This window comes from Vitis vinifera, chromosome 9 (genome assembly GCF_030704535.1).
Source record: "Vitis vinifera cultivar Pinot Noir 40024 chromosome 9, ASM3070453v1".
NCBI classification, from domain to species: domain Eukaryota; kingdom Viridiplantae; phylum Streptophyta; class Magnoliopsida; order Vitales; family Vitaceae; genus Vitis; species Vitis vinifera.
Genome location: NC_081813.1, coordinates 14,490,393 through 14,507,756, shown reverse-complemented (window position 1 = coordinate 14,507,756; position 17,364 = coordinate 14,490,393).

Here is a 17,364-nt window from a genome sequence, read left to right as displayed (position 1 = left end):
AGGGTACGATCGCTTCTGCTAGGGATCTTTTGAAGTCCACCCATATCCATTTAGAGCCACCCTTCACCTTGTAGGTTGAGCTGTAGATCCTCCGATTAGGACTCCCTCCCTACACGTGGGTGCATCTGTGGGCCTTCAGAGCCGGTTCAGTAGTAACAGGTTTGGTTACCTTCGCAGTAGTCTCTTATATATCTGCTCAAGATTGGATATCAGTTTGTTTGCTTCTAGGCTACCTTTTGACACATTTGATAGACATTCTTTGTGAAGTTTCCTTTACCCCGCACCTTATCTAGTATTTCCACTATCTACAGGAGTACCGATACGTTCAGTCTGGGTTCGACTTCTTGGATCAGAGTTGGGGGTAGATTGATCAGGGCATCGGACCAGTTAGACCAGAGATCAGATCAGAGGGATATGGATTCACAGATAGTTACCGTCGATCAGTTCGCTGAGGCCATGGCTTCGATTCAGGAGGCTATAGCTAGCCTTGGCCGGAGGATAGATGGGCAGCAGGCCCAGCAGGTCCCGCCCCCGGATGGTGCCCAGTATGACCATATAGTGCCACCACCCCCTCCACCTAGTCAGTCAGCACCACAGGCCATGCCGTTTACCCTACATAGCCAGACCGAGGTTGCTCCGCCTCCCGCCACCGTGCCTACCCCGACCTCAGAGGACCCACATGCTCGCATGGATAGGCTTGAGCAGGGGTTGAGGCAGTTGAGGACTTCCGACAGAGCCATTACTTGGGAGGGTTTTGATGGAGTGCCGGTAGCCAGCTTGCCGGCTAAGTTCAGGATGCCTGACATTGAGAGGTATACTGGCATTGGTTGTCCACTCCTCCATCTCCGATTGTACAGCACCGTGATGAGGGCTCATGGACTGGACGAGCCTCAGATGATTACTCTTTTCCCACTATCTTTGAGTGGGGCGGCCCAGCGTTGGTTTGCATCTCTGGAGGCCTCGAGGTGCCGCACATGGGACGACTTGGCCCAGGAGTTCCTACGACAGTTTTCGTTTAACACTGTTGTAGATGTATCGAGGAGAGAGCTCGAGGCTTTGAGACAGAGGGCGGAGGAGTCTGTTTCTTCTTTCATTTCCCGCTGGCGCGGGAAGATAGCTGAGATTATCGATAGACCATCAGAGAGGGACCAGATTCAGATGGTTTTGAGGAGCCTGCAGCCACGGATCGCCAGACATGTGGTAGGGGCCCCGTTCACGGATTTTGGGTCTCTAGTTATGGCATTGTATGATGTCGAGGACGGTATCTCGAGAGGTTTATGGACAGATTCTTCCCCTAGTGATGTTAAGGGGAAGAAACCATTCGTAGGACCGAGGCCAGTAGATGTGAGCGCTATCGGTTCTTCCAGTCAGAGGCCTCCTAGGCGTCATCAGTCGGTCCCACAGCTCCTAGAGACTCATCCATCTTACACGCCTCAGCAGTTCAGGCCACGGGCACCTTGCCCGGCTTTTGATCAGACATATCAGGCTCAGCCATTGGCTCTACCTTACTATGCCACTCAGGGCATTGAGAGGCCTCTTGTTTCATACACGGCCACTGGACAGCCATGTTACGCTGCACAGTTCACTCCGAGGCCCGCACCTTCATACCCTAGGCCTCGAGCTCAGCAGACCTCTGCACCTTTTGCTTTGAAGACACAGAGACAGTTTTCACAGATAGGCATGCCGTTGAGCCAGGCTCTTCGGAAGCTTACAGAGGCTGGGTTATTGACTACTCTCACCCCTCGGCCACCGCCTCAGCCGATTCCACCTCAGTTCAGGATGGATCTACACTGTGCATACCATCAGGGGCCTGGACACGAGACTGATCGATGCACTGCTTTGAGGCATGCCATTCAGGATTTGATCGACCAGGGTTTGGTACACTTGGGTCAGCCGAGTGTGACCACGAACCCGTTACCTGCTCACACCACACATGCAGTCCCTCCACCAGCGGATGGCATTCATTTCTTAGAGTTTGATGTGATCGATGACCACATCCACATGTTGAGTGATGATGATTCAGACCCAGAGCCTATCATGCCAGATGTGATTTATGAGACGAGTGGGGTGACTTTGGGTCCTCGGATGCCTGCTCCATTCCGATTAGTTCCCGAGGCAGCATCCGTGCAGGCTGCCACCGTTGAGCCATTGATTTTGCCGCATTATAGTGTCCGGACGCCTTTTGTCTTGATCCCGGATGTTGCGGGGGTTCAGGCTCCGTACGTTGATGATTCTCAGACTCTGGACATTCAGTATATTCTCCGAGGAGGTAGAGTGATGAGACAGCCACCTCCAGCCGCTGCCGCTAGACCCTTAGGGGGTACGTCATCCCAGGAGGAGGTCAGAGCAGAGGATGACGAGATTTTGAGGCAGTTGCAGAGCACTCAGGCTCGTATTTCTATCTGGAGCCTTTTAGCGTCCTCCAGTACTCATCCGGATACACTGACTCGAGCTCTGAGCCAGATCAGAGTTGATACCACGACCACTCCTGAGGGGCTCATTCATATGATGACGGCTGGCAGAGCCACTTGTATCGTCTTTTCCGATGACGACTTGCCACCAGAGGGTTCTGGCCACACGCGTCCTCTCTATATATCTGTTGGCTGTTCAGGTCGCCGAGTTCCATCTGTCCTTCTGGACAATGGCTCGGCTCTGAACGTATGTCCTCTGGCCACCGCCATCGCTCTTGGATACGCACCATCCGATTTCGGCCCATCCACTCAGACCGTTCGCGCGTATGATAGCACTCGGAGGGAGGTCATGGGTACACTAGAGATTGAGCTACTGATTGGTCCAGCCACTTTTGTTGCCGTGTTTCAGGTTTTGAGGATTCCTACATCCTTTAACCTGCTTCTAGGCCGACCATGGATCCATAGAGCCGGAGCTATTCCTTCTTCCCTTCATCAGAAGGTGAAGTTTATTCATGATGGCCGGGTCGTCGTGGTACAGTCTGTAGGGGATATGTTCATTTCGGCCGAGCCCGTACTTGAGATCAGTCATGCTGATGATGATCTTTTTCTGACCGGATTCACCTTTGATGAGGTGCAGACTCTGGAGATGGAGGACTTCTGTCGAGACTTTGTAGCCCTGTCCTTCGACCAGCACAGCAGCACGGTGGTACTCGATATTATGAGGAGCATGTCTTATCTTCCTGGTATGGGTTTGGGACTGCGTCAGCACGGGCCTAGAGAGTTCGTGACCTTTCTGGACCGCGATGTACCGTTCGGGCTCGGATTCATTCCCACTGAGGCCGACTATCGTTATATGGCGCGGCTGCGCAGGGAGAGGGTGAGGGCTCGCTTGACTCATACGCCCTTTTATTATCCTGTCCGCCCATACACCATGAGCCTAGCCGATTACTTTGTGAGGGCATCAGAGCCACATGCACCATCTGATGGGATCATCGGAGGACTCAGCACCACTCAGGAGGCCGAGCTTCAGCGCCTCGTCCAGCAGTTACAGTTGAGTGACGGAGCCCCTGGCCCTTCGGCTTCTGTGTTGATTGCTCCTCCCTCTCCAGATCGCACGAGCCTTATGACGCTTTGCTTCCCGGATGAGATCGATGATCACGGGACTTTTGCCGAGATTGGAGACGTAGAGGATGGAGCCGTGCCGCGCGACGAGTACATTGATGAGATGCTCGCGATGAGCTTGAGCCAGACTGAGGAGATAGCTCCGCCGGAGCTCGCTTCACCATTTGATCTCTTCGGGGTGTCCGTCCTCGAGATCGCCGGGGAGATCCAGGTTGCCCCCACTCCAGAGGTCGTCGAGGATGTTGTAGTTGCTGTTGATTTGTTTGATGGCCCTTTTGGCCTAGTTGAGGGAGCGTCCGACCTTGTGGACCCACCTCTCCCCTTTGATGTTTTATCGGGATTTGTCTCCCGTCATGACTATGTTTCTGACTTTTCATCTATGGATTTGAGCACCTTTGAGTATTTGCTTGTCTCTCATGTTATTGATTTATCTGCACCATCTTCACCCACATCACAGATTTTTGACATTGATGATGAGATTGCGCAGCATGATTCAGATGATGACTCATCTCCTGCTTCCGATTCAGACCCCGTTGATCAGAGAGTTTCACCTGCTGTAGGGGACACCGAGATTGTTGACTTTGGCACGGCAGATCAGCCTAGGGAGTTGAGGATCGGATCGGATTTGTCTACAGATGAGAGAGATAGCCTCATCCAGCTACTCAGATCCTACTTGGACGTTTTCGCATGGTCCTATGAGGACATGCTAGGCCTTGATCCATCTATCGTCCAGCATCGTTTGCCACTTCTGCCCCAGGCCAGACCGGTTAAGCAGAAGTTGAGACGATTGCACCCTCGTTGGAGCTTGCAGGTGAAAGAGGAGATCCAGAAGCAGCTCAGTGTAGGATTTTTATCAGTGGTTGAGTACCCTGAGTGGCTGGCCAATGTCGTCCCTGTTCCCAAGAAGGACGGCAAGGTGAGAGTCTGTGTTGATTTCCGAGATCTCAACAAGGCCAGTCCTAAAGATGATTTTCCTCTTCCACACATCGACATGCTAGTTGACAGTACGGCGGGTCATTCGATGTTGTCCTTTATGGACGGATTTTCCGGGTACAGTCAGATCTTGATGGCTCCAGAGGACATGGAGAAGACGTCCTTCATTACCGAGTGGGGTACTTATTGCTATAGAGTCATGCCATTCGGATTGAAGAACGCAGGAGCCACATATCAGAGAGCAGCGACCACACTCTTCCATGACATGATGCATCGGGATGTCGAGGTTTACGTAGACGACATGATAGTGAAATCCCGAGATAGATCAGATCACTTGGCAGCTCTTGAGAGGTTCTTTGAGAGGATCAGACAGTTCAGATTGAGACTAAATCCCAAGAAGTGCACTTTCGGAGTGACTTCTGGGAAACTCTTGGGATACATGGTCAGTGAGCGAGGCATAGAGGTAGATCCGGACAAGATTAGAGCCATTCTTGACATGCCTGCGCCGAGGACAGAGAGAGAGGTCAGAGGCTTCCTGGGCAGACTTCAGTACATCAGTAGATTCATAGCCAGATTGACAGACATATGCGAGCCCATATTTCGACTCTTGAGGAAGAGTCAACCTACTGTTTGGGATGACCAGTGCCAGCGTGCCTTCGAGAGGATCAGAGAGTACTTGTTGTCACCTCCTGTTTTGGCGCCTCCTACACCAGGCCGTCCTCTACTCTTATACTTGTCCGTATCAGACGTGGCCTTGGGTTGCATGTTAGCTCAGCTCGATGATTCGGGCAAGGATCGAGCCATTTACTATCTGAGTAAGAGGATGCTAGACTACGAGACGAGGTATGTCATGATTGAGCGTCATTGTTTGGCATTGGTTTGGGCCACTCGCCGATTGAGACATTACATGACCGAGTATTCAGTGCAGTTGATATCCCGTCTAGATCCTCTGAGATATTTGTTTGACAGACCCGCTCTCGTTGGTCGCCTTATGAGATGGCTGGTACTTTTGACTGAGTTTGACATCCATTATGTCACTCAGAAGTCCATCAGAGGGAGCATTGTCGTAGATCACTTAGCCTCATTACCAGTTTCTGATGCCAGAGCTATTGATGATGACTTTCCAGACGAGGATGTCGCTGCTGTGACTAGTCTGTCGGGTTGGCGCATGTACTTTGATGGTGCAGCTAACCATTCTGGATATGGGATAGGCGTCTTGTTGATATCCCCTCATGGTGATCACATTCCCAGATCTGTTCGTTTGGCATTCTCGGATCGACATCCTGCCACGAACAACATTGTTGAGTATGAGGCTTGTATCTTGGGGTTAGAGACGGCCCTTGAGCTCGGGATTAGACAGATGGAGGTGTTTGGTGACTCCAATCTGGTATTGAGACAGATTCAGGGCGAGTGGAAGACTAGAGATGTGAAGCTTAAGCCTTATCATGCATATTTGGAGCTACTGGTTGGGAGATTTGATGATTTGAGATATACCCATCTGCCTAGAGCGTAGAACCAGTTTGCTGATGCTTTAGCTACTCTAGCTTCCATGATCGACATTCCCGTTGACGCCACTGTTCGACCTTTGTTGATCGAGTCGAGATCTGCTCCTGCTTACTGTTGCTTGATCGATGATGCAGAGCCAGATGATGGTTTGCCATGGTATCATGACATATATCACTTTTTGAGACTCGGCGTATATCCTGAGGCCACCACGACCAAGGATAGGAGAGCATTGAGACAGTTGGCCACCCGATTCGTGATCTGTGGCGAGACACTATATAGACGATCACCTGATGGGATGCTGCTATTATGTTTGGACCGCGCTTCTGCCGATAGAGTGATGCGAGAGGTTCATGCGGGAGTCTGCGGACCACATATGGGAGGGCATATGTTGGCCCGTAAGATCATGAGGACAGGATACTTCTGGTTGACCATGGAGACAGATTGTTGCCAGTTCGTTCAGAGATGTCCCGAGTGTCAGATACATGGAGATCTCATTCACGTTCCGCCCTCGGAGTTGCATGCATTGACTTCACCATGGCCTTTTTCAGTATGGGGTATCGATATCATCGGGAAGATTTCACCGAAATCTTCCAGTGGTCATGAGTTTATCCTGGTCGCCATCGATTACTTCACCAAGTGGGTGGAGGCCGCCTCATATGCGAGATTGACATCAGCTGGAGTCGCTAGTTTCATCAGATCACACATTATCTGTCGCTATGGAGTCCCTCATGAGTTGATTTCAGATAGAGGAGTACATTTCAGAGCAGAGGTTGACACCTTAGTACAGAGATACAGCATCCGGCATCATAGATCGTCTGCGTACAGGCCGCAGACGAATGGGGCAGTAGAGGCCGCGAATAAGAATATCAAGAGGATATTACGGAGGATGGTCGAGACTTCTCGGGATTGGTCGGAGAAGCTCCCATTTGCATTGTGGGCTTATCGGACTTCTTTTCGCACCTCTACAGGCGCCACACCCTACTCCTTGGTATATGGCATGGAGGCGATGCTACCCGTTGAGATTGAGATGGGTTCGTTGAGAGTAGCACTAGAGCAGCAGATTCTCGAGGCAGATTGGGCTCAGGCTCGATTAGATCAACTCAATCTCCTAGATGAGAGGAGATTGAGAGCAGCAGACCATGTTCGTGCGTATCAGAGGAAGATGGCCCGCGCTTTCAAAAAGCGGGTCAAGTCTAGACCATTACGGATAGGTGACTTAGTTCTGAAAGTCATCAGGGGATTGATCAGAGATCCTAGAGGGAAGTTCAGACCCAACTGGAGCGGACCTTATTTTATCAGGGAGTTGACCCCAGAGGGAGCTGCATGGTTGATGGATTTAGATGGAAACCGATTTTCAGAGCCAACCAATGTGGATCAGCTAAAGAGGTACTATGTTTGAGACCATGGTCGCAGGATGGGTGGCCATCATTTCGGTTAGCCATTACCTTGTTATTCCTTTGTGATACATAGTCCGTTGCTAGCCCATTGAGCCTCACATGCGTATTATAGCCTTTCTTTCTTATCGCCTTGCTCACATTTTCACACAGGGATAGGGGCCCTTTAATGTATGCATGCATTGTTTGGTAGTTTCATGAGCTTTGGACCTAGAGGCATGTTTTTCTCATCATCTTTTCCTATCACTGCACCTCTGCATTTTCATCTCATCTTATTGGTTGTGTTATTCATCTCTTCTTTTTATCCTATCTACTATTTGTTTGTCTCATATTCTCTCCACCCTGAGTGGTGAGCCTCCTCAGTTCATCACATGGAGGATAGTCACATCATTTCCATCATCTATCTCACGGACACTGGTTTAGAGATCCTTGGTTTGAGAAGGTCATCTCGTCAGAGAGAGTTTGTTTGTTACCTTATCACTTGGGGGTGTGTCCATTTGTTATTGATATCATCTTTGGGGTTCATTTGTTCACGTTCAGGGTACGCGTATTTGTATATATGTAAAAAAAAAAAGAAAAAAAGAAAAAAAAAAAAGAAAAAAAAAAAAAAGAATCATTATTATTATTATTATTATTAGCACATGTGTGTATGTGCATAGTGTTCTCGATCATTGGGTATGTATATTGATGTCTGGGGGTCATTTTTATCGAGTATGTTCGTTATTGGGAGTTCGTATGTGAGCTCTCTGAGATCCCATGTTATTTGTATTGCTTCGTCATATCTATTTGTGAGAGAGATGAGTGACCTTCTCCTAAGGACTCCGAGTCATTGTCCTTCCCATCATTACATTCATTATTGATGTGACTTCACTTCATGTTTGATCTGAGTCGATCACTACCTTTCTTCACATATCCATTGTTTCGCTGTCGTTTTTATCGTTGCTTGTGATTCATCTCATTCCCTTCACATCTTATTCTCCCCTTACAGTGACCCATCTCGGGTTCGATACTTCGCATCATCATTACACATATCACTACCGGTTCATTTTGCGTCATCTGTCTCCTTATCGATATCATGTTCACGTTAGGCATTCTCAGGTCCATGGCTCATGGGGTTCACCATACATGTTGCATTTCATATATATGAGGGCACGAGTTTTGATCATTGGGTATTTGAGCCTAGTTTCCTTTCATTTCTATCACCCTATCACCTTGGCCTACGTTACGTCCCGTGTCTTAAGACCACCCTGAGGCCATGGGATCAGATGTCGTCTTCGGCAGCCTCTACTTGGACAGGTGATTGAGATCTGGTTGATGTTTAGATATCGCCATGCTTCTTCTTCTGGGAGCCGCCTATTTGATGTGTAGGTCTGATTCAGTTGTGTTCGGATTACCAGGATCGTGAGTTTGATGATGATTGATTTGGTGTCACCTGATTTTTGACCTATCATACCTCTAGTGCCACACTGGGGCATATCCCATTTCATTTGGAGGTTTATGGATCCTCACAGATCTGCACGATCATTATCACTTACTGGATGCTCACTGAGACGTGGACATGGTCGTTACCTTACGGAGCCCCTGAGATCCATCCAGCTAGTTCTGCACTTCTCGACGCTTGGATGCCACCATGCCTCTCTATCTGGGAGGTCATCTTGGATATATGTGCATGATTCAGTTATGGATTCGGATGACCGGTATTACATGTTCGACGATAGATGACTTCATGTCGTGTTGTTCTTCGGGCCTATCGCGCACCTGATGCCATACTGGGGCATGTTTTCCGCTTCAGATGAGATTTACGGATCTTCGCGGAGGTCACGTGCTCGACGATAGACGATTTCATGACACTTGTTCTTTTGACCTGTCGTGCACTCGATGCTCATACTGGGGCATATTTTCCGTTTTAGATGAGGTTTATGGATCTTCACTTATGTCGCATGATCGATGATAGATGATTTTATGTCGCCCGATTTTCGGACCTGTCGCGCACCTGATGCCATACTGGGGCATATTCCGTTTCGGAGGATCTTTATGGATCTTCGCAGAGGTCACATGTTCGAGGATAGATGATTCCATGCTATCTGATCTCCGACTTATCATACATTTCGATGCCATACAGGGGCATATTTCGGTTCGGATGAGATTTACAGATCATGAGGGAGTCACGTGCTTATCCTTATTTGGCGAGATGTATGCAGAGATGATGATATATTCGCTATTCCTCACGATGATTCCTTAGTGGAGCCTATCGAGAGCCCCCTAGCCAGGTCCGCGCTTTTAGATGCTTGGATGTCGTCATGCTTCCTTTCGAGGAACGCCCCTTTGATATGTAGGTTTGACTCTGTTGCAGGCATGGATGACCTGAGCTCATCTGATTTTTCGACGTATTACATTCTCGATGCCACACTGGGGCATACTCCCCATCTTGATCGAGGTTTATAGATCCCCACTGGTTTACATGATCATCCACGGTTATGAGATACACGCCAGGTCGATGTTTGATTTCATTTTGTCCGGCTACTCCGAGGAGCCTCTCTTGAGTCATTCAGCTAGATTCATACCCTTTGATATAGTCGTGATCCCTGGACAGAGTTGTCTTTGGTGCCTGGATTCCCCGCGTCATCATTCCAGAGGGGTACATATCAGATCCGTTATGCGTCCCATTGGTGTTATTCTCGGGTTATCAGGACAGATCGGGTACATCTGACTCCATACTGGGGCATATTTCCCTCATTTAGCCATGGAGGCGATCGCTCTCTCACATATCCGTTACAGTTTCCATCACTCGGCTGAGATATATTGTATTCGCCTCACTGACCATTATTCCTGAGCTTTTCATCGATATGAGCTCTCAGCGGAGCGTCGTTCGAGACTCGTAGAATCCCTTTCAGCCATTTCCAGCGGATTGAGATTTGCAGTGGCATGCCACACTGGGGTATACCCCCGTCTTTGAGTACATCGGCTGTTTTGCACATCTTTCTCACTACTCAGTCCATTTCTTGATCTTTGCGGGTCATCATACTGGGGCATGCCCCCTTTAGCATTTTTCTATTGGGGCAACCTCCCACTGTCATTTACGTTTGGGGCATCCCCCCACTGTCATTTACGTTTGGGGCAACCCCCCACTGTCATTTACGTTTGGGGCATCCCCCCACTGTCATTTACGTTTGGGGCATCCCCCCACTGTCATTTTCGTTTGGGGCATCCCCCCACTGTCATTTTCGTTTGGGGCAGCCCCCTACTTTCATCATTGTTTTACTTTCATCTTGTTTAAGGGGTATTTCCAGTTTGTTTAGGGCATCCCCCTTTATTTCAGTTTATCACCACCATGGATCTTCATCCTTGGGCTTTCAGTTATTTCACCACCATAGGTTGGCATCTGGGCATTTATATCATATCACCACCGTAGGTCTTCACCTATGGGCCTTCTAGTTTAGTGTTTAGGTTTAGTTTTTTTTTTTGGTTTGGCTTCCAGAGCTGTTATTTTCTCAGTTTGGTGTTTAGAGTCAGTCTCGACGTTCAAGGTCACATTCTCAGTTTCGGCGTTCAGAGCCATCATCACTTCCTCAGTTTGACGTTCAGAGCCGCATTCCCTGTTCCGGGGTTTAGAGCCATCATTATCGTTTCTCAGTTTCGGCGTTCAGAGCCATTATTGCTCAGATTGACATTCAGAGTCGTATTCTCGTTCGGCGTTCAGAGCCATTACATCGTTCGTTCCGACGTTCGGAGCCATGTTTTGCTTCGTTTGGCGTTCAGAGTCATCATCGCTTTTCAGTTTTGGCGTTCAAAGCCATTGTCGCTTCTCAGTTTTGGCGTTCAGAGCCATCACTATTTTCAGTTTGGTATTCAGAGCCTTTATCGCTTTTCAGTTTGGCGTTCAGAATCATCATCGCTTTTTAGTTTTGGCGTTCAGAGCCATTGTCGCTTCTCAGTTTTGGCGTTCAGAGCCATCACTATTTTCAGTTTGGCATTCAGAGCCTTTATCGCTTTTCAGTTTGGCGTTCAGAATCATCATCACTTCCTCAGTTTGGCGTTCAGAGCCATCACTATTTTCAATTTGGCATTCAGAGCCTTTATCGCTTTTTAGTTTCGGCGTTCAGAGCCGTCATCGGTTTTTAGATTGGCATTCAGAGTCGCATTCTCAGTTTCGGCGTTCAGAGCCATCACCGTGTCTTCAATACGGCATTCAGAGCCATCAACACTTTTTTAGTTTTGGCGTCCGGAGCCATCATCGGTTTTCAGATCGACGTTCGGAGTCGTTATCACTCCTCGGTTTGACGTTTAGAGTCATCATCATCACCTCTCAGTTTCGGCGTTCAGAGCCATCATCGGTTTTCAGATCGACGTTCAGAGTCATCATCATCACTTCTCAGTTTCGGCATTCAAAGCCATCATCGATTTTCAGATCCACATTCAGAGTCGCATCCTCAGTTTCGGCGTTCGGAGTCGTTATCACTTCTCAGTTGGACGTCCAGAGTCATCTTCATCGCTTTTCAGTTTGGCGTTCAGAGCCATCATCGCTTCTCAGTTTTAGCATTCATAGCTATCACTATTTTCGGTTTAGGCTTCCAGAGCCATTATTGTCATCTTGTTTAGGCTTCCAGAGCCATTTTCGTCATCTTGCTTAGGCTTCCAGAGCCATTACTGTCGTCTTGTTTAGGCTTCCAGAGCCATTTCTATCATCTTGTTTAGGTTTCCAGAGCCATTACCATCATCTTGTTTAGGCTTCCAGAGCCACTACTGTCATCTTGCTTAGGCTTTCAGAGCCATCACTATCATCTCATTTAGGCATCCAGAGCCATCACTATCGTCTCATTTAGGCTTCCAAAGCCATCATTGTCGTCTTGTTTAGGCTTCCGGAGCTGTTATTTTCTAGTTTAGCTTTTAGAGTCAGTTTTTTGTTTGGTTTCCAGAGCTTTTACTTTCTTGGTTTAGTGATTAGAGTTAGCTTTTCGGTTTGGCTTCCAGAGCTTCTATTTTCTCAGTTTAGTGCTTAGAGTCGGTCTTGTCATCCAGAGTCACAACTCCTGGCGTTCATGTCCACTGGCATTGCGCATCTTACCTTCAGGACTTTGCATTCGTCCTCGGCTTTCCTCACTTCGTTATCCTGTGCTTATCGCCTATTCATCTCGTAGTCCACATAGGATAGTCCCCTTTGGGCGCATTCTTGCTCGTACTCCAAGGTGGTTCGACAGTTACTCATCTTTGACGATTGATCTCTTAGGTACTTTTGGAGACATCTTAGGGAGAGTGTGGATCCTTGGTGTAGCTTCAGAGGCGCTTTGGGATATGTTTTTCTTTTAGGATTAGAGCCTTTGTGTTCGTCTGGTAGCCTAAATGGGTTTGCGTTTCACTGGTGTCCTTATGGGGGTCTCCTTGGTTCTTCGGTAGAGTTCACTTCATTCCACTCACTATTCACACTTTCTTTTCACTTCAGTATTCATATTCCTTACACTTGTGAACTCTACCGAAGAGGGGCATATTTGTAGACCCCCTTTCAAGGGCCGGGGACTTTAGGTTTTTTTATATATACAATAACATTGGAAAGGTGTCTCGGGATCACTAGCAGCTAGCAGCACCTTAGGCAAGTGGGGGGACCCCTTTCGGCATGAAGGCAGCTACGAGAGATGGGATGTGCAACAAGTCAAGATGGCAGGGGCCATGCTGGTGATTGGAGGGCCATGCTGCTGATGCGAGGAACAGTAGGGCAAGTAGTGGCTTGCCAAGGAAGATAGAGAGGGGATCTGAGGGAAAAACAAGGAAAAGAAAAAAAAAGGGAGAAAATGGAAAAAAACAGAGTAAGGGTAGGGGGGTGAGTTTTTCCTGAGATAGAGGGTTCTGGAAAATTTTGAGTGCATGAGGGAGAGTGAGAGAGAACTGAGAAGAAGAGTTTGAAAGCCATGGAGAAGCTGTAAGCAAGAGGAGCTATAGGGAGGTGATTTCGAGCTGAGCAGAGGAGGAGCTTCTCGTTTTGGTCCAGGTATTTTCTATGCTAGATACACAAAGCCTATGCTACACTGCAGCTACTTGTACAATGTTTCATAAGTCTGCCATGGATTCTTTGTGTTATGCCACTATTGACTTGACGACAATAGTTCCCAAGGTTAACAATGCAGCTGTATTTACAATGACCCAATGAGCAGGAAAAGTCCTTCGGTAAGTTTTTTTTTTTTTTCTCTTTTACCTAGATCTCTCAGGCTTGGTATAGTTCCTGGTCCATCTTTGTTACCCGGATCTTCTCAGCCATTGGTTTATACCATCAGGAATTCCATAGATGCAGTTGGTTTTTTTTTCATGGAATGTTAAAAGATCTAGACATGGGAAGGAATCATCCATTCTTTCCATATCCTGCTTAACAGCTTCTTAGTGGGGATAGTGGTGCTGTTGGGGCCTTTTGAAAAGATTGCACTTTTACCACATTGAAAGAATGGATAACACAACACTATATGAGCATGGCTACCCTCATCTCACCACCCATCAGAAACACCACCCTCTCATTTTCATCATCCCTTCCGCGAGCATGAGGACTGTACATGCACGTCGTCACCCTTCCTCTTTCCATCACCACCTTTTCTCTCTCTAAAGCACCTCTCCATTTCGCTCCTTCTCTACCTTCCTCTCTGTAGATCCTCTCTTTAAGTCATCAATGGGTACGCGAATCCCATCTCACCAGCTCAGCAATGGCCTTCACATATCTAAGCGGCAGGATCAGCACAAGGAGCGGCAGCCGACGACAGGGTCACGTGCAGCGCCGACTACCGGAGACGACTTGAAGAAATCCGGCGGCGTCGGGGGGCGGCGGTCAGGGCAGTTGGAGCCTTCAGGTTCGATGGGGGAAGGTGGTGTACGGTTCGTCACTGACGAGCTTAAACGAGGAGGCGAAGTTCAGGCTCAAAGTGTCAAAGGCGGCAATGTGGGTTTTTCTGGTGGTGGCGGGTGCAGATTTGAGCCCAAGCCCAAGTTTGTAATGGAAATGGCTGTTTTGGGGCGGGCCCATGGTTCGGATTTGGGCTTGGGTTTGGAGCCTAGCCCACGCATTGATGAGGAGCCTCATTGTTCCTCAAACTAGCTACCCTCATGGTCCAAGGCGATGTTGGGTTAGCCCACTTGGCTGCCCCAGCTCTAAAAAAAAATCTCTAAACTCCTAATCCTCATAATCTATTTATTATTTATTTTTTTATTACACCTTATTACATTATTACCTACCTTCTTTAATTTGACTTGAGCATAACTAACGGATAAATCATTAGGGGTAAACATCGTTTTTTGAAACACAAAATAATTTATATTTTAATTATGTCTAATCACCATATATGAAAAACTTTTGTATAAATTAATTTATATTGGACTCAAATAAGTTTCTACATTCTAGACTTTACATTCCATTTTCAAAACTTAGGTCTTTAAGTAATCCTTCAAAAATCCTATGTTTGAATTTAATCCTTCAAATACTCGTTAAAATCTCATTTTCATTAAATAGAGTGATTAATTCCATATTTATATAGTTATTTAAAGTCTAACCCTTTTAAAAAAATCTCATGCCTCAATTTAATTTTTCAATAGTTCGTTTAAATCTTATTTTTATCAAATAGAATCATTATCTCATACATATATAGTTATTTAAAGTCTAACCCTTTTAAAAATCACAGGTCTTAATTTAATTTCTCCATAAGTCGTTTAAATCTCATGTACGTCAATTAGAATTATTATCACGTATTTATCTAGTTATTTAAAGTTTAATCCTTAAAAAATTCCATGTTTTAATTTAATCTTTCAAATCCTAAAAACTCTACAATTCAACTCAATTTTATTTTCATCACTTAGAGTTACAATCCCGTATTTATTTAGTTATTTAAAGTCTAATCCTTCAAACATTCCGTATATTTTTTTTTTTTTAAATTTAATTTTTCAATCCTAAAAATTCTACAATTTGTTTAAATTTCATTTTTATCAATTAGAATCATCATCCTATATTTATTTAAAGTCAAATCTTTCAAAAATCTCAATTTAACTTTCAACCTTCGAAATTCTATTATTCGCCTAATTGTTATTTTCGTTAACTAGAATTCTTATCCCCTATCTTTTTATTCATTTCAGGTCCAACTCTTTAAAAATTCAATGTTCTAACTTAATTTTCAAACCCCTAAAAATTCCACTATTCTTTTTATTTCGTTTAAATGTTATTTTCGTTAATTAGTATTATCATCCTATATGAGTTTAGTTATTTAAAATCCAATCCTTTAGAAACCAGATGTCCTAATTTAATTTTCAAACCCCTAAAAATTCCACTATTCTTTTTATTCGGTTTAAATGATTATTTTCGTTAATTAGTATTATCATCCTATATTAGTTTATTTATCCAAAATCCGCCCCTTTTAAAAGATCCAATGTCATAATTTAATTCTCAATCCTAAAACCCCACTATTTGTCTAAATGTTATTTTCTTTAATCAGAATTAGTATCCTATGTTCCTTTACTTATTTAAAGTCTAATCCTTCGAAAATCCCATGCCTTAACTTAATTCTTCAATAATTAGTTCAAATCTCATTTTTCATTCATTAGAATTATCCACCCCTATTTACCTATCTATTTAAAGTCTAATCCTTCGAAAATCCCGTGCCTTAACCTAATTTTTCAATATTTCGTTTAAACCTTATTTCCATCTATTAGGATCATTATCCCATATTTATTTTGATAATTTAATATTTCAATAATCCGCTTAAACCTTATGTTACTCAATTGGAATCATTATCCTACATTCATCCACCCAAATATTGTTTTGATTAATCGGTAACATTACTCCATACTTACCCATTTATTTCTCTTAAAAATTTCAATCATTAGAGTCTAATTCTTCAAAATTCCGATTCCTGAATTTAGCTATTTGAATTTCCAATTGTTCTATCTCCGAACTTAACTTCTAGTTTCCCATGCTCCAATTCCCGTATTTACCCCGCTACTTATTATCGTCATTATTATTATCATCTATTTCATTATTTCTATAGATTTTGTCTTCGAATGATTTCTAAGATATCCATTTTTTACACATCAACCTTCATAATTTCCATGTCTCAAATAACTTAAGATTCCGATCCCTTTCAAAATTTAACTCCCATAATCCCGATCTTCGTAACTTAATTTTTCTTAAAAATCCCGAACTTTCAAATAACCCTTCAAAATCCCAATTTTCTTTCAAATTTAATTTCTAAAAGTTCTCATTCTTACATTTAATTCCTAAGAATCCAATTTTCGAATAATTTATAAGATTCTGATTCTCAAATGAATTTAAAAAATCCAGTTTTTCTTCGAACAATTCTAATCCCTGTTTAGTGATGCATGGATATGTTTTGTGCTCTATATGGTGTACTAACCCTCTCTATGGATAGCGCATGGTGGCTCGTTGCCCAGGTATGTACCCATTTTCCCTCTAATTGTTGTCTATACATGTCTCGATTCTTACGTGTGCATGATCATTCAAAGTATTCATTGACTTACTCATCAATTGTCACGTCAACTTCATTTTATTAGTAGAGACCCGACTTTAGGGACTTAGAAGGGTGCTACGGTTTTTTTCCGTACCTTCCTGATAAGTAACCTGACCCCCGAACCCGATCTGGTTTTTCACAGACCATCTTTTCCAAAACAAGGAGTCACACTTAGGGTTTTCTTTCTTATTTTGTTTACCCTTTTAAATATAAAACAAAAATAAGTGGCGACTCCAAGTCATTTTTAGTCAACAAATCAATTTTTCAAGTAAAAATCGAGCTCGCCATCGAGTGGGAAACGCATGAGCCGAAATGCGGGGTCCACAGTTAGCTTAAAACTAAATATTATAATTTTTATTAATTTTCAAATTCAATACATAACCAACCCATTACTCTCCTACGCACAAAGCCCTAAGAATAAAACAGTAAGCCTCATGTTTCTTCTTATTATTTATTATTATAAAAATATATTTACATATATAATCTTTTTCACTGCTTAAGTCAACACCT